Source organism: Myotis yumanensis, unplaced genomic scaffold (assembly GCF_028538775.1).
Source record: "Myotis yumanensis isolate MYYU_CA2020_CCGP unplaced genomic scaffold, mMyoYum1.0.hap1 SCAF_2, whole genome shotgun sequence".
NCBI classification, from domain to species: Eukaryota; Metazoa; Chordata; class Mammalia; order Chiroptera; family Vespertilionidae; genus Myotis; species Myotis yumanensis.
This window is the reverse complement of record NW_027223753.1, coordinates 140,470,433-140,494,490: the sequence shown is the minus strand read 5'-3', so window position 1 is coordinate 140,494,490 and position 24,058 is coordinate 140,470,433. Positions and strand designations below refer to the sequence as shown.

General features: G+C 38.1%; 1 pseudogene; it reads left to right on the top strand.

Moving 5' to 3' along the window:
- Window positions 1-13,711: 13,711 nt before the first annotated feature.
- On the top strand, window positions 13,712-21,721 carry LOC139002610 (pyridoxal kinase pseudogene; annotated as a pseudogene).
- The last annotated feature ends 2,337 nt before the right edge of the window (window positions 21,722-24,058 follow it).

The following is a 24,058-nucleotide window of genomic DNA, read 5'->3' as shown; positions in this document are numbered from 1 at the left end:
TGCTCAATTAATACCTGGTAAACAAATGAATGAATGAACCAGTGAAATGGCACAGAATAAAATGGGTCAGTAGTTTATTTATTTATACTTCTGTAAAATTTAGCATACCAAATCTTGGTCAGCCAGTCAATGAACATTCATTTTGAGCAGTTGTGAAGAGGGGCTAAAAACAATCAAAGATTCCGGTTGAGGAGACGATATGAACTAGGTACTATATCCACATGTAGGTATAGACTGGCAACCTGATTGTCAACCTTGGAAAAAAAAGAAAGCAGAGAGCAAGATCTGGTAAAGACTTCCTAAGGAAGGAAATAGGTTGAGATCTTGAACCAGGTAAGGTTGATGTATTGGCAGATCAGGGATTTATGAGGAGACATAAAAACAGAAAATGGTGTCATTTTAGTGACAGAACAACTAGATTCACTTTATCAGGAACAATATCTTGAAACAAATGAGGCTAGTGAGTGACTGGAAATTGTTAATGGAGGAATTTTAATGATTAACTGTTTATCATCATTTTTTCATCTGTAATAAAAAGGGTAGAAAATATGTTCTTAATTCTTCATGGTCCAATATGGAAACTACTCATCACATGTGGCTATTAAACTTGAAATGTGTCTGTGTTGAGATGTGTTATAAGTGTAAAATGTACATCAGATTACAAATACTTGCTGTCAGAAAAATAGGAATCCAAGATATCTCATGAATACATTTTATTAATTACATATTGAAATAATAATGTTTGGGATATGGTGTGTTAAAATAGTTTAACCTGGAAAGAACCAAGATGGTGGCATAGGGGAGGGCAGTTGGGGACAACCAGGCCTGCAGGGGAGGGCAGTTAGGGATGACCAGGCCTGCAGGGGAGGGCAGTTGGGGATGACCAGGCCTGCAGGGATCAGGCCTAAACCGGCAGTCAGACATCCCCCAAGGGGTCACAGATTGGAAAGGGTACAGGCTGAGCTGTGTAAAATGCTATTGAAATTTTTATAGGGATTATATTTTGGATCTGTAGATTGCTTTAAGTAGTATGGACATTTTAACAATATTAATTCTTGCAATCTATAAACACAGGATATCTTTCCACTTATTTCTGTCTTCTTCACACCCTTGGTTAAAGCATTCCCAAGTATTTTATTCTTTTTAATGCTATTATAAAAGGGATTATTTTCTTAATGTCTTTTTCAGATAGTTTCTTGTTAGAGTGTAGAGACAACTGATTTACTTATATTGATTCTTTATTCTGAAACTTCACTAAATTTGTTTATTAGTTCAAACAGTTTTTTCATGGAATTTTTAGGGTTTTCTATATATAAGATCATGTCATCTTCAAATGGAAACAATTTTACTTCTTCTTTTTAAATTTGAATGTCTTTATCTTGCCTAATAGCTGCAGCTAAAACTCCTAGTATTATGTTGAGTTGAAGTAGTGAGAGTAGGCATCCTTGTCTTGTTTCTGATGTTAGAGAAAAAACTCAGTTTTTATCTTTGAGCATGATGTTAGCTGAGAGCTTTTAATATATAGCCTTTATTATATTCCTTCTATATCTAATTCATTGAGAGTTTTTATCATAAAAGGATGTTGAATTTTGTCAAATGCTTTTTCTGTATCTATTGAGATGATCATATAATTGTTATCCTTCATTCTGTTAATGTGGGTATCACATTTATTAATTTGCCTATGTTGAACCATCTTTGCATCCCAGGTAAATCCCATTTGGTCATGGTGCATGATCCTTTTATATGTCTGTTTAATTTTGTTTGCTGGTATTTTGTTGAGGATTTTTGCATTTATGTTCATCAGGGATAATGAACTGTAACTTTCTTTTCTTGTACTATCCTTCAATAAGGGTGGCAATCACATACAAGGTGGAAAGAATAGTCTTTTCAATAAGTAGAGGTGAATGCAGATGAATTGTAAGGGCCCCATAGCTTACACCACATACAAAAATCAACTCAAAATGGATTGGATGCTTAAACATAAAACCTGAAACTGTAAAACTACTAGAAGAAAACATAGAGGAAAACCTTCTTGATATTTTTGAATATTACCTCAAAATCATAGGCAATAAAAACAAGAATAGACAAGTAGAATTGTATTAAATTAAAAAGCTCCTGCATGGCCAAGGAAAGAATCAGCAGACAGAAGAAATACACTCAGAAATGGAAGAAAATATTTTCAAACCATATATCTCATACGTGGTTATTATCCAAAATATACAAGGAGCTCCTACAACCCAATAACAAAAAAGAGTAAATAAATAACCCAATTTTAAAAATGGACAAAGCACAGCTCTACCTTTGTATCCGTCAGAAGCATCCGCATCGCCATCCCTGTTTTCTCCTTTGCTGCAGCTAACGACAATATGATGACTTATTCTACCATTCAGACTATTTTTATGGTATTAATGTATGTGCTCTTCTTTATGAACGCCTGGTTTAAAAGGGGAAAAATAAAGACTCTGAGAAATTTCTCAAAAAAAGACATACAAATGACCAACAAGAATATAAAAAAGTGTTCAACATCACTAATAATCAGGGAAATGCACATCAAATCCACAGTGAAATAACACTTCACACCTGTTAAAATGGCTACTATCAAAAAGATAATAGGTGTTGTAATGTGTGAACAAAAGGAACCCTTGTTCAGTGTTGGTGGAAAAGTAAATTGATACTCTTTTCCATACAGAAAAGAATACAGAGTTTCCTTAAAAAATTAAAAATAGAACTACTGTATTATCCAGTAATCACACTTCTGGTTATATGTCCAAAGGAAATAAAATTAGTATTTCAAAAATATGTTTGCATTCCCATGTTCATTGCAGCTTTATTCACAATAGCCAAGATATGGAAACAACCTATGTTACCATTAATATATGAATGGATAAAGGAAATGTGATATAATGTATATATTACTATGGAATATCATTTAGCCATAAAAAATAAGGAAAGCCTGCCATTAACAATATCAATGAAGCTGGAGGACATTATGCTTAATGAAGTAAGCCAGATAGAGAAAGACATATGCTACATGATTTCATTTATATGTAGATTATAAAATTTTAAACTCATACAAACAAAGAGTACTATGGTGGTTGCCAGGGGCTAAAGGGAAGGGAAAATGTGGAGATAGTTGTTAAGGGGTACAAAATTTCAGTTATGTAGGATGAATATTTCTGGAGACCTAAAGCAGTACAGTAAGATGCCTTATAGCTAGTAATACTGTATTTTCTTACTGAAAATTTAAGACTGTAGATCTTAAGTGTTCTCACCACACACACATAAAGAAAATGATAAACATGAGAGGTGATGGACATGTTAATTAGCTTTATTGTGGTAATCATTTTATAATATGTATATTTTATAATAGGTATAATACAGTAAAAGTGTATGTATGTGTGTATATATATATATATATATAGAGAGAGAGAGAGAGAGAGAGAGAGACATCAAATTATACACGTTAAATATATCCAACTTTTATTTCTCAATTATACCACACAAAAAAGCTAGGAATAACCCAGCCAGTGTTGCTCAGTGGTTGAGCATCAACCTAGGAACCAAGAGATCATGGTTTGATTCCTAGTCAGGGCACATGCCCTGGTTTCAGGTTCTCTTCCCAGTATGGGGTGTGCAGGAGGTGGCCAATCAATGATGTTTCTCTCCCCTCAATATTTCTCTCTCTCTCTCTCTCTCTCTCTCTCTCTCTCTCTCTCTCTCTCTCTCCCTTCTTCTCTAAAATATTCAATATAAACATTTTTTAAAAGCTAGGAATAAAAGAACATTGGATTTAATAGAAGGACTTTGCAACATCTATTTGGGTTACTCAGAATCTCCCTGCTTCTTTTCTGATAAAGCCAGAAGAAATATGTAAGTTCCTCAGGCCCCTCTGAGATGAAATGGGAGCCAGAACTCTGGTTTTTGGACTCTTAATGAAGTGGTCTTCCCTCCACATGCAACCATTCCTTAGTTTTTCAAAGTTGAAAGAAACATGTAAGATCACCTACATAACGGTTCTCTGGAGATATCCATTGTATAAATGGCACACCCATCAATAAAGGTGCTCTCTCATACTATTCAGGAACTCACCTGAAGGTTGTGATGCAGCAGCTGAAAATTGCTAAGTTGGACTACTCTATGTGCCCCCATACTCTACTTCCTCCAGGGAGGAAGAAATGAAGTCCCCCCTTTCCCAGCCTGCAATAAGATCAGGCTGGCCCTTCATTTTGGCTGAAATAACAAAATCTATCAACAGCTTTAGACCCTCCATGAGTCGAAGCCAAGAGACTGCAGACAAAACCGGAGGCTACCTCCCTGGAACCCTCGGTGGAGGCTGGGGTTTAGGTGGGAGAAACCTCTGATCCAGGAACCCTCTGGGGAAAAATCCCATGCTGCCCCTGACAAAGCTCTAGGACTCCTTCATCTTTACCATTTCTGTACTCTCTACATTGAAGCCATAGGCCATTAATGAGGAATAATAGTCTTCTCATTGGGTCAAGTTCAGATGGACATTGATTATTAATTAGTGAAAGACCCAGATATTATGCTTGATTTTTCCTGTTTATTGTTAACAATAACTACATAGCTGGAAAGGAATTGTACAGGTAATATGACATAACAAATTTTCTTTCTGGTTTTAAAGCTGCATTTGTCTTTATAGACTAATATGTCTTTTAAAATTTTGACATGTACAGATTATATTGTAAATTCAGCTAGAAAGAAATTTCATTAACCATATGTCACTTTGATTGAAAATTGTGTTGTATCTTGAATAGAATTTTTAAAATAATATGAAACCAACTCTCATGACCTTGATAAAGATGAGACTCATCTAAAAATTTCTCTTCCAAAGCTGGGTGGACTCCAGCAACCAGGAATGAAAGCTTCCTTCATAAGAAAAAAAGTGTGGAGAAAATCCTCCATGTCAGTCAGGATTCAGCCAGGAAATCAGAAACCATGCTAAGTATTTTAATCAGAATGGATTTACTATAAGAAATTAAGTGCATATAAAACTATTAGAAATTCTGGAGGAGTAAAGGTCAGGAGAAGCTGCCATAACTTTCAGGTATTGTGGCCTCAAAGAGAAAGGAAGAGGCTGCCACCCAAAATTGAAACTATGCAAGTAGCTGTTGCCACCTTCTCAGCTTTTTGTAGCTCCAAAATGGGTGAAATCACAACTATTCCCATCTGGACATTTGGGAAGCCTACTGTCACCCCACCACCAGTGCAGAGGGAAAAAAAAAGTCTGCTCCTCTTCCCTCGTCCACTTAACACTCCCATGTGCAATTGCTTTTTGGGAGAACCTTGCAATTTGAAAAACTGCCAGTAATTAGCTGAAGAAACATAGCTCCCAAGCTTCCACCTATGGCATTCTGGGGGCGAATTTAAAAGGGAATGCCAGCAGACAATGTTGATACCAGAACCACTCTAGCAGATAAGCAAACCTACAAACCCCATCCTCCTCAGAAAAGAACCCATTAAGACACTTCTTTGTCACTGAGGCAACTCTAAGATCACAACTAATTTTCAAAGGGCATATGATCACCTCTCCCAGCATTCTGTGACTCTGGGATGAAGTAATCCCTACTGACAAGTATCAGAGAAAATGCTCACAGCCAACATGAACAGCATTACAGAGCCTCTACCACTAAGACCCACTCTTTTTTTTTTCTTTTTTTTTTTGAGCTACAGGCAATTTAATCCCCTTGCATATATTATTCTGAAAGTTACTTTATCATTACAAGCATAACTAACATATCAAGTTACATACTTTGTTACTAAAGATCTTGTGGAGTCAGGGAAAAAAACATCCGAAAGGGGAGCTGGCATTTTTGTGCCCGTGTGTGTGCCAGGCACTGGGCACACAGCGCTTCCCAGGATCTTCCCAGCAACCCTCCTGGTGGCTGTTCTCCTCTGCATCTTACAGAAGAGTCTTGGTTCGAAAACTGGCCCTGTACCCTGAGAGCAAGGAAAAAAAGCTAAGAAAAAGCCTGGCCACTGCAGATAGGCAGGTGACAGTGTTAACAAACAAGGGAACTGGCATAGGAGGCTTGTCTTGGGTAGTCACAAGACAAGGAGATCTCCACTCTTAAGGGAACTTTACATAAAATGTTAATGGAATATTTTCTTCAACAATAACCCCCCATCCCCCCTAAACCCCCCTACCGCCCCCCCCCCCCCCAGCCGTTTAAAGGAACACCAAAAAGAAAAAAAAAAGGATTTCCTCTGTTTAAGGTTAGATTCATTCTCCTCAATGTTCTTAGGGAACATTTAACTTTGTTTTCTGGACAGATGATCAAATCATTTAAATCATGAAAAGAATGACAAATACTTCATCTCTTTCCCAAAGATAACAATTTAGAAAAGTATCACTTTTTTTTTCTTATTAAAGAATAGTAGCCTGCCCCTCCTCCTCTGAACTTATACTTTGAACTTGTTCTTATTCTTTCAGTTTCAGTTAAAAGTGACCTTTTAACTGGGGGTTTTCCATGCAAGATCAAGATTCTTTTTCCGGAATAAGAGCCAAAGTTTTCCCATTTACACCAGCTTATAAAAGGGTTTCCTTTCCTCTAAAAGAATTTGTAAAAACTGTTCTAAATGCCATTTTCCCCAAATATTTCTTAGATTTAATATCTTAATTTAAAAATGCCATACTAGCTAAAAAAGGGGGGGCCTAAAATAAAGATTTGTCAATTGAAAAAGTACCATATTTTAATATCTTATCAAATTGCATCCTTCATGTGAATCTTTCCAGGACCCTTGGAAGAATGCAATAATAAATGCACACCTTGGGTCCAAGAGTTCATCTTCTCCCTAATGGAATAATGAATCCACCTCCATACCACCCTGCAATGTATTTTTACCAGGGAACATGTATGCATATGAAAGCTTACATAGAAACCCAAAACATATATTAGGTGGAAGAAAGAGTTGTTGCAGCGATCAAGGCAGGAATGAGTGGGCCAGAGCCTGCCCCTCATGGGAGTGTTCGAGAGCATAATTTAGAATTGTTTATATAGCATAGCTCACACTCTTCTCTATCATCGTCAAGATCCAGACTTAGGATTATAAGTGGGTGACTTGTCATTGAAACTGTCTTTGACCATCATAGCTAATGGCAGAAGACCTTTCCAGAGAGTCATTTCAGGAATAAAGGGCTTCCCTGGGAAAACTAGCTATCAGGTTGAACAGACAACAGTTCTCTGGTACTCTTGCTCACACACACTCTGAGGGACCCAGGCCAGGGCTGCCCAGGCCCAATGGCTTCTGTACTTCTCAGTCCAGCACTTGAGAAGGGGCAGCTATGAATGCTTCCTAATGCTGGCTGGCTCAGCCAACCCTGGGCCAAGGCATTGGCAGGACTGGCCTTAGTTGCCAGCTATGCTTTACTGACCAGTGGGAATCAAGGTCTAAAGGAAATCTAGCTCAGTTTGAATGAAATTATAGACTTTGCCTGTTGGTGGTTATTTATAAGCTACTGCTTCATCTAGTACAGATCTTAGTATGTGCTCACTTCATAAAAGAGTACTCTAGAGACTTACCATATTCTCTGGCTTTTAACTTTGTTCTGCCAGGCACCAGCTGTGGGACCTCGTGTAAGTTAATTAGCATCTCTTAGAATATTTATTCACCTGCAAATTTGGGATGACAACAATATCACATTCCTCATATATTAATTAAGGGGCTAAAATGAAATAATTCAGGTAAAATGTTAAGCACAGAGATGATCACACAGTGATCGCTCCAGAAATAATACCATTAGTATTTTATCATATAGAATTTCTGTTTCTCATGTATATTATTTACTTCTTAAAATAAAACCAGTCAATTTTGAGTAATAATTGACTGGTTTGGACTTTATGAAAGACTCATTCCATTAGCCTGATTATCTAACAGTCCACAGGGTGTGGTCAGTATTATTTGTTACCACACGTCACTGCTGGGTTCAGTAGGGATTAACCTATGTGTACTTGCAGTTGGTTTGACACACTAAGGTCTAGAGTCTCTTAAAGTAAATAGAAAAGTTATTGCGACCATAAATGACCTTTTCTTGTCCTTACTCCTGTAAAACAAGGTGCCTAGCACAAGATATGGCTTCTTCTCACCTTCGGGCCTAGAGCTTTTTCAGTGGTGACTTAAATTTTATCATCTTGTGTCTTAGAAATAGCTGTGAAACTTCAAATGAACAAAGTGAAAATACTGCAGGGAGATCATTTTCAGCTGATAACTACCCACTATTTTACAAGATAGTAGCCATCTCAAATTCTTTAGAAGACAAACACTGCAACCTATTTTTAGATGAAACCTTTCCTTAGTGACTATCAAAGAAATTCATAGCACTTCCCAGGGGCAAACATTCTTTCCTTCTTTACATCTGGCCACAGGAGCTAAATGATTTACCCAAGGTCATATAGTACGGACAGAAATAGGAGCCCCCTTTGCATTTCCACACCATGAATCTCTCCATTAAGTATCCTAATTGCTTCTTCAAATAATGAAATGGGATGGCAGTGGGGGCATGATGAGTTATCACTGAATACTCTTTAGTCTTTTCAAATCCCACTTGGATACATATGGATGCATAAAATAAGAAACTGCCCTACATAATTAAAGCCAATATTATTAGAAACACTAACATTTTAAAAATCTAATCTAAATGTTTATTAATAAAGGTTCCACCATTGGAGTAAATATATATATACCTTCCTAAGATAATAACTTTGAAAGATAGCCCTCATATGGTGTGTATGAATGAAGAATAAATTGCACTGTAGGATTCCACTTCCCCTGCTCTTGTCCCCAATCACATTTACTCTCTAAATACACTACTGAAACTCTCTAATCTTAGAGCATGTGAGTGAAATATTTAATGACTTATTTTTCCGGGTAAAAATATCTCTTGAAAGATTAGAAGAGTTTTGACATCCATAGCTGCTTCTCTATTAAAAACAAACCACAATGGTGAACAATAAATCTGTGAGTCAGAGATTGATGCTATTAAAAACATCAGCCATGCCTTTAGAATCTAAAAATACACCAAAAACAATCTATGATATGCTCTTGACGTCAATGGAATACACAGTAGTCAACTGAGATCGCTTTATAACCTTCCTATAACTGCCTCACAGATAAACCTATGCTGTGGCCTTTCATGTCAGGACCATAAAAATACCCTTCTGGACTTCAAGAGCAGTCACTGGTAACCACACAATACATGAAATCCTTGTAAACTATGAGTCATATGATCAACCTTGGACAATATACATAATCTCATGCTCTGAACATAAAATCCATTATATTGAGAGACCTACAGGGAAGTTTCATTTCTCTTTTTAAATATGCATTTGTTGTTTTTAAGGAACTTAAGTCTGAACCTAAGCTACTGAAAAATATCTTCAAAGCAAAGGTATGTTTTTTTTTTTCCAACTTGTCAACAACTCAATAAAATAAATTCAATTGTTTGAATATCTAGTTAGTTCTATCAGCTTTTTATTTTTCTCAGGCTCTAAAAACATTTTCTGAAGTCGCCTTTCACAGACTATTGAAACCATCTTCCCACCTGGAATTTAACAATAGCAGCCACAACAAGAAGAACTGATTCCTTCTCTTCTTTCCCAATGAGCAATTGCTTGGGAGGATTTTTCCTCTCTCTAGTTACACTTAAAATAAATAGACTCACATGCAAAAAGTAATTGGTTCAATGGAGAAAGAAAACTAGCACCAACTTTTGTACTTCACTGACCTATTAAAATCTGAAACTCAGCCCAGCCGGTGTTGCTCAGTGATTGAGCACCGACCCATGAACCAAGAGGTCACTGCTTCGATTCCCAGTCAAGGCACATATCTGAGTTGCTGGCTTGATCCTAGATGATGGGCATGCAGGAGGCAGCAGATAACCCCTTTCATCAATGTTTCCATCTATCCCTCCCTCACCCTTCCTCTCTCTCTAAAATCAATAAAAAAAACATGGAATTTTTAAAAATTAAAAATTAAATAAATAAATAAATAAATAAATATAATCTGAAACTTAGATTGAATCTAGAAAGCCTATGTCAACATAACCTCTGGCAGCTCATGGATCTGAGATCGCATAAGATCTTCCTCCACTAAAGTCATGTCCAAAGGCCAAATACAGACAAACATTTTTATTATGTGTGAACAGAATTATGGCTCTATAACAACACTTTTGGAGCAGAACATAATTCATATTTCAGTCATTACAAACAAGAATAAAGAAATACTCTAATTTTACCATAAAGCATTGAATAGAGAAGAAATACAAAGGTTAACCCAGCTAGCATGACTTTCACTGCAACATACCCAGTTTATGTGCCATGAAAATGAGATTTTTTAATGCTTTTAAGATATCAAAATAAATTGTGCTGACTGGAGGTACCTGGGGGGCTCTACCTGGTAACTGGTACTGTGAGTATTATACACACAATAAAGTAGATTTATAAGGTTTGAAAATTGCTTATCCAACATATTGGGAGCAAGCAGGTGAGTGATGCAGGCCAGGCCAAGTGAATGAATGGCAGTGCAGATAATACAAGAAAATTATTCTCAGGTCTAGGGAGACAAACTGTACTAGATCATTCCTAGCTTCCATTGTATTACATAGACATGGCCTTCAAACTGCAGAGCAGTGGGCCTGTGTTTCCCAAGTCAAAGTAAGCTCTGTCTAAACAAATTCTCTTGAAAAGATTAGTTCTGGTTTCATGGGCCTGTTTGTTTGTGTTCACATAAAAATAACCTTTAGAATTATGCTGCTAATAGCAAAAAGACACCATGCCATTTCTCTCTGTTTTTATTTTTTACCTGTTTTCCTGTAAAATAATTCAACTGTCTCATATAAATTCACAGCATCTGTTAAATGTCTTATGAATCTTGCTGCCAATTCATTATTTGTCTTTTGACAATTGCATTTTTAATTAAAATTCTCTCAGTATCATTTGTTCAACCAAAAATTTAAAAACAGTTTTAATGCAGTCAAATCTGTTCATCTTTATTTATGGTTAATTTCATTCCTTATGCGTAAGTATGTCTTCCAGCACACATTATTAAACAAACTTTCTCCTAAATTACTTTCCAGTATTTGCACTGGGTTTTTTCACTTACTTCTTTAAACTATCTGTAATTTATTCTTACTGCATGGACTGAAATAAATAAATCTCTAAGAATATGAAAAGATGCGCACCTTCCTAATGCCACTGAAAGAAAAATTACAGCATGTGACACACAATTTTGTTCAAATCAGAGTTGCAAAAATTATAGGACAATAACACCCCTGCTGGTCAGCATGTATATAAATGAGCTTCCTGTGTACTGCTGATAGGCCTGGATTTGCTGTAGTCTTTTGGAAATGTAATGTGACAACATATTAGTTTGGGGAATCTAACACTCAGAAATTTGAAAAAGCATTGATTGATATATAACTTTAAAAAATCATTTTCAAGCAGCACTGTTTCTTAAGGGTACAAATCATCTGTCTGTTTGTCGTCTAAGAAGAACTTATAAACTTGCACCTCATTTGAGAAATGATTCCAGAGACTGGGGTGAGAGACAGGGAGAGTAAGACAGGAATAATGACAAGTCAAAATAAGAGTGAGATTTGATCACCCCTGAGGCGACACAGGCCCTTGATTCTGCCACTTGCATAATGCAGAATTGTCCACTGGAGGTTGGGTGGTGGGAGCACCACCATTAGAGAAGTTCCAGAGCAAAACACCGAAAAGACTCAAGGCACATGCTTAATTAAAACAATGTGCTTTCAGCTTCAGCTGAGTCTGCAATTATCTGAAACTGCCCACTGCAAGTGTGGTTAAAATCCAAGGTGGCCTGAGAGGATGTGTCATGAGACTCCCGATATAACCTCTGACAGTAGGTGAATGCTTAAATAAATTGTGGTATATAACTATGGAAGATGATAGAACTACTTAAAAATCAAAGTAAAATACACAGTTATTGATCTAGAAAGATGTCAATAATATATTAGTAAGTAAACTATGGAAGATCTTATATTTCATGTCTCATTTTTTTTAATTAAAAACACTGTGTGTGTGTGTGTGTGTGTGTGTGTGTGTGTTGTGCAATTTTATTGTATATTCTTATTTGAATATAGAAGAAGGTCTGGAAGGATTCTTAACATGTGTTAACTTAAATGGTATTTCAAGAAAGGAAATTACTAAACATTTCTTTATACAACCTGAATTGTTTAAATTGTTGCCCTAAAATGAATTACTTTTGTGTTATTGTTGTTTTAAGATAATTAAGCCCTGGCCAGGTGACTCAGTTGGTTGAAGAGTCGTCCTATACAACAAAAGGTTGCAGGGCACATGCCTAGGTTGTGGATTCCATCACCAGTCATGGCGCATATAAGAGGCAATTGGTTAATATTTCTCATACTGATGTTTCTCTCTCTCTCTCTCTCTCTCTCTCTCTCTCTTTCTCTCTCCTTTCCTCTTTCCCTAAAAGAAATAATCATATCCTTGGGTAAGGATTTTTTTAAAAGGTAATTAATTGAGGGATGTTAAAAGTTAACTAATATATTCTTAGTTTGAGCTTTATTCCCACTTAGAGCTTCCTCAGAAAGGAATTTTGTTGCATTACTGAAAAATCATAATTCTTAATTACGAGTAAAAATCATTCTATTCCTAAGCCAAAAAATGTCTCTTCTATTTGTTCTATTTCTACCCTCAATTGGCACTATTCAATATGGCAACTACCAGATAATATGTACTATTAACTATTTGAAATGTGACTAGTTCAAATTGAGATGGATTTTAAGTGTAAAATTCACACCAGGTTTCAAAGATGAGAAAAAAACAAACAAACAAAGGGGACAACAGTAACACTTCCAACAATAAAGATAAAAATTTTTAAAAGGATATAAACAACTCACTTATAAAATTTTATTGCTTAAATGTTGAAATGATAATATTTAGAGTATATCGATGTTAATAAAATACATTAAAATTAATTGTGTTTCTTTTTGCTTTCTTAATATACTAGAAAGTTTAAAATTACACTAAGTGAAATAAGTAAGGCAGAGAAAAATAAATTATGTATGGTTTCACTTATATGTGGAATCTAGAACAAAACAAAACAAACTAAACAGAAACAGACTCATAGAAACAGAGATCAAAGGGATGGTTAGCAGAAAAGAGGGTGTGGAGAGATGGGTGAAAAGGGGGAGAGGAAGATAGTCCGTAATATTGTGATAAATGTACATGGTGAAAGATGATTGCTAGAATTAGTGAGATGATCATATTGTAAGGTATAAAAATATCAAATCACTATATTATATACCTGCAACTAATATAACCAATATGATTATATGCCAACTATGCATAAAAAATAAATATAATGCAAACCATTTTAAAAATATAATGGTTTGCATTACATTTCTGTTGGACAGGGCTACTCTAGAAGAACATTATTTTTTTCTTCATGGCAATTATTTCAATCTTTACTTATCAGAGTTACACCTTCAGTTTATGCAATCACCTCTCAGATATTATGTTGATTTCCATGTCCCAGGAAGTACCTGACACATAATTAGCACTCAATAAAGATGTGTTGTTGTTCGCGTAAAGAAAGCTTTGGAACCTAGGAGCAGGTGCTTTCCAGAAAGAGCAGTCTTCAGAGGGAGATGCTACAGAGGATTTGGTAAGAGGTATTTAGTGTCTTTGGAAGCCACATGCTCTTCGCGATGGGTAGGAAAGAAGTCAGACCACAGGAGGTTAAGAAATGAGTAGGTGGGCCCAACCAGCATGGCTCAGTGGTTGATTGTTGACCTATGAACCAGAAGGTCATGGTTTGATTCTCAGTCAGGGCACATGCCTGGGTTGCGGGCTCAGTTCCCAGTGTGGGTTATGCAGGAGGCATCCGATCAATGATTCTCTCTCATCATTGATATTTCCATCTCTTTCTCCCTCTCCCTTCCTCTCTAAAATCAATCAAAATATATATTTTTTTAAATGAGTGGGTGGTACTTAAGTAGAGGCTGTAAACTTAGATCCCTTTGTTAACAGGGCTACAGAGTTAGTAATTTAAGTGATCCAGAAAAACATTTACTGTAAACTAAAAAGACTTAAGTATACTTTTGTAAAGAGAGATACAATTACTAAGCCTCACTCCATCATTACAACTACCTCATGTCCCCTTTTTCTCCTTTTGAATGAGCTTTTAATCATTTTAACAATGACACCAACAATTATCAACAGATGACCCAAAGGCGGAAAATAGCAATAATTTCACCCTTGCTCTATTTGAGGGCACCTTTCAAAGTGGTACAGGCAATGCACTGCCCATTCTAGGGGCACCATGCTCATAGGCACCATGCTCATAGGCAGCCCTGATACAAGCTGGTGGATGTCAATGATGGTAGAGGTCAAGGATAAGGTAAGATTCAGAAATAGGGTAACAATGTCTATTGTCCATACTAATTTGCCTAGATACCTTCTAGCAAATGACACAATCTACTTCTATTATCTCAGTTATAAGTTTAACCAGAAATATGTATGTGTGAGTATACATATATATACTAGTATGCAAGTCTACTGTACTTGTGATTGTACAAAAAATAAAAAATATAAATATTTGATAAGGGAAAAGCTTTATTACATTGGTCTTGTCAATGATTTCTTGGACATGATACCACCAAAAGCACACGCAACAAAAGCAAAAATAGATAAGTGAGACTACATAAAAACAAAAGGCTTCAGCACAGCAAAGGAAATAATGAGCAGACTGATAATGCAGCCTACAAAATGAGAGAAAATATTTATAATCACATATCTGATAAAGAGTAATACCCAAGCCCTAGCAGATTTGATTCAGTGGAGAGAGCATTGGCCTGTGGACTGAAAGGTCCCAGTTTCGATTCCGGTCAAGGGCATGTACCTTGGTTGAGGGCACATCCCCAGTAGGGGGTGTGCAGAAGGCAGCTAATCAATGTTTCTCTCTCATTGATGTTTCTAACTCTCTATTCCTCTCCCTTCCTCTCTGTAAAAAATCAATAAAATATATTTTTAAAAAGAGTAATATCCAAAATATATAAGAAACTCCTACCACTCAATAGCAAAAATAATAATAATGACCCAATTTTAAAGTGATCAAAGGACTTGAATAGACATTTTTCAAAAAGATATAACAAGTGGCCAACAGGTGTATGAAAAGATGCTCAACATCACTATTTATCAGGAAATGCAAATAAAAACCACAATGATGTAAAAAGTTGAAGGAATTAAGAAGTGCAAATTGGAAGTTACAAAATAGTCATGGAGATATAAAGTAGAGCATAGGAAATATAGTCAATAATATTGTGATAACTATGTTATAGTGCCAGGTGGATACTGGAAATATCGAGGGGACCACTTTGTGAAGTATATGATTATATGACCACTATGCTCTACTCCTGAAACTAATACAAAATAATATTGAATGTAAACTGTAATTTTGAAAAAGCACAAGGAGCTATCACAAAAGGATGGCTATCATCAAAAAGACGAAATACAACATGTTGACAATGAGGATATGGGAAATTGGAACGCTTGTGCATTGTTTGTGGGAATGTAAAATGGTGCACCCAATATAAAAACAATATGGAGGTTCCTCAAAAACTTAAAAATTGGACTACCATATGACTCAGTTCACAATTCTGGGTATATATCTAGAATTGGAAAAAAAAAAAAAAAAGAATTGGAATCAGGATCTCAAAGATGTTTCTGTACTCCCAAGTTCATTGCAGCATTATTCACAATAGCCAACATGTGGAAGTAACCTAAATGTCCATTGAAAAATTAATGAATAAAGAAAATATTGTATATACAGACAATAGAATATTATTCAGCCATAAAGAAGAAGGAAATTATGTCATATGGGACAACATAGATAAACCTTGAGAGCATTATGGTAAGTAAAAAAAGTCAGTCACAGAAGAACAAATACTGCATGATTTATGTGAGGTATCTAAAGCAGTTAAACTCATAGAAGCAGAAAACAGAATGATGGTTGACAGGGCCTGGAAGGAGGGGAGTATGAGATGTTACTGTTCAATGGGTTTAAAGTGTCAAATACATAAGATGAAAAATTCTTGAGATCTGCTGTACAATGATGTGCTTATCTATATCTATCTATATCAGTGGTTCTCAACCTTCTGGCCCTTTAAATACAGTCCCTCATGTTATGACCCAACCATAAAATTATTTTCATTGCTACTTCATAACTGTAATGTTGCTACTGTTATGAATCATAATGTAAATATCTGATATGCAAGATGGTCTTAGGCAACCCCTGTGAAAGGGTCGTTTGACTGCCAAAGGGGTCAAGACCCACAGGTTGAGAACTACTGATCTATATAAAAGCCTTATATGCTAATTGTCTCTCTGATCATTAGATCAGTCGCTATGACATGCAGTGACCCACCAGGAGGCAGACACTCCAACTGGTAGTTTAGCTTGCTGCTGGGGTCCAGCCAATCAGGACTGGGCGAGATGAGCCAGACACGCCCTGGAGCCCTCCTATGGTCCCTCCACGGCCCCAATCATGCACTGGTGGGGTCCCTTGACCTGGCCTGCACCTTCTCATAATCTGGGACTCCTTGGGAGATGTTGGAGAGTTGGTTTCAGCCCAATCCCTGCAGGCCAGGCTAAGGGATCCCACCAGTGCAAGAATCCATGCACTGGGTCTCTAGTAGTTGATGATTACTGTACTGGACAGTTAAAAATTTATTAAGAAGGTAGATCTCATGATGTAAGGTTTTTACAATAAAAAATATATTAAAAGGGGACATCTGTAATACTTTCAACAATAAGGATACATTTAAAAAAAGAATATATTGGCTTTTTCATAATTTAATCTATAACTTTTTCCTCATGAAACTTGTTATTTAATGCCACTGGTATAACAAATATTCAAATTGAGCATGTTGCTCAAATTCTTGTAACAGTATTGAATAAAAACTTGGGTTAAAAATATGCATAATAAATTCACTGAAGTAAAGCTAAAAAAATAAAACCTAAAAGCTTAATTATTTCTTTTAGTGGATGGAGAGGGTCATGAATTAAATATGAAATAATTTGTTATTTCCAGCTGATGCCAAAGTTTTATCATATCAGCACTAAAATAGAGTTTTGTTTTGTGTTTTTTAGTTTTCATATCATAGTTGTATAAGACTTCCTCTTATAGAAAGAGTTGCTTTTGGGGGTGGAAATGCTCTTATATGCCCACGTGGAACATGAAATAAGGCTTATGGTCCCTGGCATTGGGTGGTGACAAAACTGTAGAAAGATAGAAGTGGCTCTGTACAACTGAGAGCTCCAGGGGAGGTTCAGGCAGTCCAAAGCGGAAAGTAAAGAGAAGAGAGGAAAGAGGACAAACAAAATGATGGGCTGCCACATGTGATGTCACCCTTCTTTAGGACTCTACAAATCTTTATAAAGTCTACCAAAAATTTATGTAATAGTTCTTCATTGCATTCTTGAGAAGTCAGGTAAATTGATTGCATTTAAAAACTAAATCACTTCATAAAATTATCACTTCTAAAATAAACCAGATGTGCCCTACTCTGCTTGGCTCAGTGGATAGAGCATCAACCTGCGGACTGAAGGGTCACCGATTCCATTCCGGTCAAGGGCATATACCTGGGTTGTGGGCTCGATACCCAGTAGGGGGCATGCAGGAACAGCCAATTAATGATTCTCTCTCATCATTGATGTTTGTATCTCTCTCTCCCTCTCCCTCTCTGAAATCAATAAAAAAATATATTAAAACATAATAATAAAATAAAATAAACCAGATGTTACTTATATCTCCTGAGTAAATGGCCAAATTAATGGCAATAGGATTATCTGAGTAATGTGGATTATGTGTTTATGTTTTTCCTAAACTAGCCAGAAAATTGAAGAAAGGTAGATATTTGGTGTCTAAATTACATAGTGTTTTTGCCATAACTCAATTACAGTACACTTTATTTCTTCAGGGATTTATGTATGTGTATGTTTTAAAACTGACCCAAATGCCAAATTTTAAGGCTTTATATCTTTAAATGTTGTTTATATTCAAAATGCAAAGGTCATTTTATATTTCTGTGCTTTCAAAATTTACTTAGCAATCATCTCTAGCTGCCAAGTTCAATGGACTCCTAGGATAAGGAGTTCACAGTCCAAACTATCCTAGACAGGGCAGGGAGTGGGGAAGCATATAAAATAGGTTGATGACAGGAATTTCCAGCTCCTTTCTTCAGCGCCTTCTTTTTTGGGTTTCCGTCCAAGACCTTTCTCAATCATTTGATGCAACTTATTTCTAAAGCTTTATATAATGAATTTGCCTTATTAAATTAATTCATACTGACTGTCTGCAACTGACCTACTTTAGATCAAAAGACATACACACCCTGAAGGTAAAGGGATGGAAAAAGATATTTCATGCAAATGGAAAAAAACAAAACAAAAAAGCTGGGGTAGCAATATTTATGCCAGACAAAATAGACTTTGAAACAAAGGCTAAAATAAGAAACAAAGAAGAACATTTTATAATAACAAAGGGATCAATCCAACAAGAGGATATGCAACCCTTGTAAACATTTATGCACCCAACATAGGAGCACCTAAATATATAAAGCAAATATTAACAGACATAAGGGAGAGATCAACAGTAATACAGTCATAGTCAGGGACTTTAACACCCCATTGTAACCAATAGGTAGATCTTCCAGACAGAACATCAACAAGGAAACAGTGGCCTACAGGACACATTAGATCCAGTGGATTTAATTGATATTTTAGAGCTTTTCACCTCAAAGCAATAGAACATACATTGTTTTCAAGTGCATATGGAACTGGCATTATTTACAATAGACAAGATATGGAAGCAACCTAAGTGCCCACCAAAGGACAATTGGATAAAGAAGATGTGGCACATATGTACAATGGAATATTACTCAGCCATAAAAAAGAATAAAATTTTACCATTTGTGACAACATGGATGGACCTAGAGGGTATTGTGCTAAGTGAAATGTCAAACAGAGAAAGATAAATACCATATGATTTCATTTATATGTGGAATCTAAAGAAAATAAATGAAAAAACAAAACAGAAATAGACTCATAGATACCAAGAACAAACTGATGTTTTCCAGATGAGAGGGTTGGTTGGAGGCTGGGTGAAAAAGGCAAAAGGATTAAGAAGTAAAAGTTGGTAGTTACAAATAATCACAAGGATGTGCACTACAGCATATGGAAAATGGTCAAAAATATTGTAATAACTGTGAATGTTTCCATGTGGGTACTACACTTTGAAAATTATATAAATGTCTAACCACAATGCTGCACACCTGAAACTTATATGAAATAATGTTGAATGCCAATAGTAACTGAAAAATAAAAAGAAAATGAAATTGCTAAATAAACAGGAAAAATAAATTTATTCATTCCAACTGAGAGATTTTCTGGGGTGGGGCTGAATTCAAAAGAGGTTACTGAGAGTGGGCAGTGTTGAGCATAAAGGAATAAATCCTATATAATAAAAGCCTAATATGCTAAGTGTCTAACTGCTCAACCGTTCAACCAGTCACTATAATGTGCACTGATCACCAGGGGGCAGTTTCTCCAACCAGTAGGTTAGCTTGCTGCTGGGGTCCAGCTGATCAGGACTGGGCAAGATAGGCCCGACACACCCTGGAGCCCTCCCATGGTTCCTCCCCAGCCCAAATCATGCACAAGTGGGCTCCCTCAGCCCGGCCTGCACCCTCTCACAATCTGGGAACCCTTGGGGGATGTCAGAGAGCAGGTTTCGGCCCAATCCTTGCAGGCCAGGCCGAGGGACCCCACTGGTGCACAAATTCGTACACCAGGCCTCTAGTCATAAATAATAGAACATTCAATATCAGGAACAGGTTAATATGAAAAACATATTCAAGTAAGTATCATACCATTGATGGCCTAGTATCCTTATGCCTTAGTCCAATCTTAACTTTGGAGCATCTTGAAGATGTGTCTCAGAGATGGAATTCTCTAGAATAAACAATTATGCTTCGTTCTTCCCCTCACATTTTAAGTAATGTAAGAATAAACCAACTAATAGAGTTCAGGTCTCTTGGGTTTCAGCAATGGAAAGCATCCTCTTGTGTACATTACTGATCACAAATTAGTTTGGTCCCATGATCAGCCTGACAAATAGACAAAGCACAGTCTCCCAGTATATAGAACTGCTCCTTGGAAGCTAAGGCCATTCCTCTATATTTCCCCAAATTGCTTTGCCCTAGCAATACTCCATGAAACTTGCTGAATGGGTTATCTCAAACATCATTTAGTAAAACTTTCCACCCAATACAAGAAAGGATCCTAACAAATAAAAAATCCCCATTCAACTATAAGTGTTTTTGCTCATGAGATCTATAAACTAAAAACACTGATGAATGAATAACTTTTTAAAAATATATATATTCTTGGCCAGAGCAATGAACCAAAGAGATTAAATTTAACCAATTGATTTAACCAATGAGATTAAGTTGAAAATAAATGTAATGTCCAGAATTTAGTATAAAATAAATGTATATGCACTACAGCTTATTCAAAGAAGTAGAAGATAATTAGACTAAAGAATAGATTAGAGGACATGACAGGTCTCCTTATATATCTGAAAGGCTGTCTTATGAAAACGGAGTTGAACTTGATCTCTGGGGCTTCTTAAAGCCAATGGGTTGGGAGCCCGAACCAGAGGGGAACCCGAGCCCCTCGAGCAGGGACAGGCCGAAGCGCTCGGCCCAGCGCCAACCCTGCAGGCTGGCCTGGAGGAGGAATGCCGGGTGCTCTCCATCAACAGCCACGATGTCCGCGGCTACGTGGGAAACCGGGCGGCCACGTTCCTGCTGCAGGTTTTAGGATTTGAGATTGAAGCTGTGAACTCTGTCCAGTTTTCAAACCATACAGGCAACGCACACTGGAAGGGTCAGGTGCTGAACGCAGAGGAGCTCCAGGAGGTGTACGAAGGCCTGAAGCTGAACAACGTGAATAAATATGACTACGTACTCATGGGTACACGAGGGACAAGTCCTTCCTGGCCATGGTGGTGGGCATCGTGCGGGAGCTGAAGCAGCAGAACTCCCAGCTGGTATACCTGTGCGACTGGTGATGGGTGACAAGTGGGATGGGGAAGGCTCCATGTACGTTCCAAAGGACCTCCTTTCTGTTTGCAAAGAAAAGGTTGTGCGGGTTTCAGACATTATAACTCCCAACCAGTTCGAGGCTGAGTACTGACTGGCAGAAAGATCCACAGCCTGGAAGAGCCTTAGCGGTGAGGGACGTGCTGCACTGGATGGGGACCGCCGTGGTCATCACCAGCTCCGACCTCCCTTCCCGCAGGGCGGTGACTACCTGATTGTGCTGGGGAGCCAGAGGATCTGGCACCCTGATGGCTCCGTGGCGATAGGGAGCATATGCATGGATATTCACAAGGTGGATGCCGTCTTTGTGGGCACTCGGGACTTGTTTGCTGCCATGCTCCTGGTGTGGACACACGGGCACCCCAATAATCTCAAGGTGGCCTGTGAGAAGACCGTGTCAGCTGTGCACCACATTCTGCAGCGGATCATCAAGTGTGCGAAAGCCCAAGCTGGAGAAGGGTGGAAGCCCAGCCCGGCCCAGCTGGAGCTGAGGATGGTCCAGCAAAAGGGACATCAGGGAACCTGGAGATTGTCATCCAGGCAGCAGTGCTGTGAGGGCGTGTGCTGTAGCACAGCGTGTTGGTGTCTCCGTCATCATCCCTGTGAAAAAATGAAATGTCTGCCTTAGAGCTGTGACTGAAACAGTCTTTTTCTTCTTTTGTGAGTGTCCAGCATCCACTGGTCTTACTTGTGAAAATGTGCCAGTCATGCTTTTAAAAAACAACAAAGTGTTTGCAAAACACACACACACACACACACACACACAAAACAACAACAACAAAAACACAAAGCCAATGGGTTGCATTTATAAGAAAACCTGTTTAAAAAAGACTTTCTGATCATTAGAACTGACCAATGGAATATACTGCTTGTATTCTCTCATTCTAGGCTGCTTGATGATTCAATATGGTAGAACATCTAACTTTTTTCTTACTAACATTTAAATTATGCATACATAATTCTAAAATATAACCACAAGGGCTTTTTCAAGATGGCAGTAGAATAGGTGGATCATACACTCACCTGTTCCGAGGACCAAACTGCACATACAACTAAATTAAAGAACCATAATCCTGAAAAGCCATCTAAAGCTTAGTGGAAGAGGCGTCTTACACCTCAGGCTTTGCAGAAGAACCCACATCAAGAGTGGTAGGAAAGACAAAGATGTGGAAAGGGCTGGCCCTGCTCCCACGGGTGTTGGCTGAGGGCCTGGAGGGATATCTCACCTGTGGGAGGTTCCCTCTGGAAAGTGTGAGGCTTGAACCCCAGGCCAGGCTCCCCAGCCCAGAGCATCGGAGCTCGGAAGAGGTGCCCACATAATATCAGGCTGTGAAAAGCAGCAGGGTTTCTGTCTGCCTAGGGGAGATAGAATCTGCTTAAAATAAAGGAAACCTCTTAAAAGGCCAATGCACAAAATTTCATTTGCAACCTGGGCTTCGGCAGAGGGAGGGCAGTGCAGACTAGAGTTTCCTGAGAAGAGTCTGGGGTTTGAGGCACAGGGGAGAAGGTTGGTGGGACAACCAGCCCTCGGGATCCCTGGAGTCATCCTCTAGTGCCACAGGTGTCATCTTTCATGGGCAGGGAAATCCCCGCTGAGTGGCATCCAGGGAAAGCAATTACCCCACTCTCTGGAATCTCTCTCATCCCACCTTGTGGATCTTAAGCTCTGCTGAGGGTCAGTAGCACAGGTTAGGGCGTAGAAGTCTAGGCAGACTCAGGGGGTGTCAGTGACTGGCTCTGGGGAGGAGCCATTCCCTCTTCTTTCCCGTGAACCTGACTATGCTTCCCCCTAGCAGGAGATTTGACAGAAACACCCTCCCAGCTTCCAGCAGCTCTGGAGGCCACAAAGGCCTGACTACTAAGGGTTCCACCCTGCTAAGGTCAGGGCAAAATTCAGGACAGACTCAGTTGTGTGGCTCTGAGGCAGAGCACTACCTTCCCTGAAATCAGAATGGCACCTTCTCCTCACAGGAGATCTACTAGCCCCATCTACCCAATTCTGCCAGAGGCTCGACTTTCAGTGACTGAGCCTTTTCAGTGACTGAGCCTTTTCAGTGACTGAGTTGAATAGGCAACCACCAGGGGGAGGCAGGTGGAGGTAGATCCTGGGTTGCCTTGGGATGTTTGCTGACCTGACCCCCAGGCCTGGTGATGGTAAAAGCCAGCCTTGGAGTGCAGCTTGGCCTTTCCCAAGTGCAGCCAAGTGGAGCAGAGGCAGAAACCAACTATAGATCACTTGTAGCTTCAAACAGGTTGCCAAGGGTCAGGCACAAACAGCGTCTGACATTGGCCTATGCCAGAATCCCTCCCAAGAGGCCCAGAAACAACACACTAATCTGTCAGATACAAACTACATCAGAGCAAGGTCCAACGAACTTCACAAACAGCATATCCAAAGGGAGACTGCAGCAGGCACTAAACTCTGCTGAGGCAATTTTTTTCTTTGATATACTTTTTTTTCTTTATTCTTTTCTATTTGTTTTTTTTTATTTTCCTTTTTTACTTCTTTTATTCTTTTTTCTTCTCTTATTCTACTTTTTTCTTGTTCACTTTTTATCCTTTTTGTCTTAGTCTAGTTGTTTTTTTTCTTTTTAAATTTTATTTTAATTGATTTTTAGAGAGAGGGAGAGAGAGAGAAAGAGAAAAATAATGATGTGAAAGCAAAACATAGATAAATTGCCTCCTGTACACACCCAAACTGGGAATCAAACCCACAACCTGGGTATGTGTCCTGACCAGGAATGGAACCCACCACCTTTTGGTATACATGATGATGATCCAACAAACTGAGCCACACTGGCCAGGGCTTCTTCTTTTCTTCTTTCTTTTCCTATTTCTTTTTGTCAGCCCCTGCACAGCAGCTCACAAACCATTGTTTAGGTTGAACCTCAG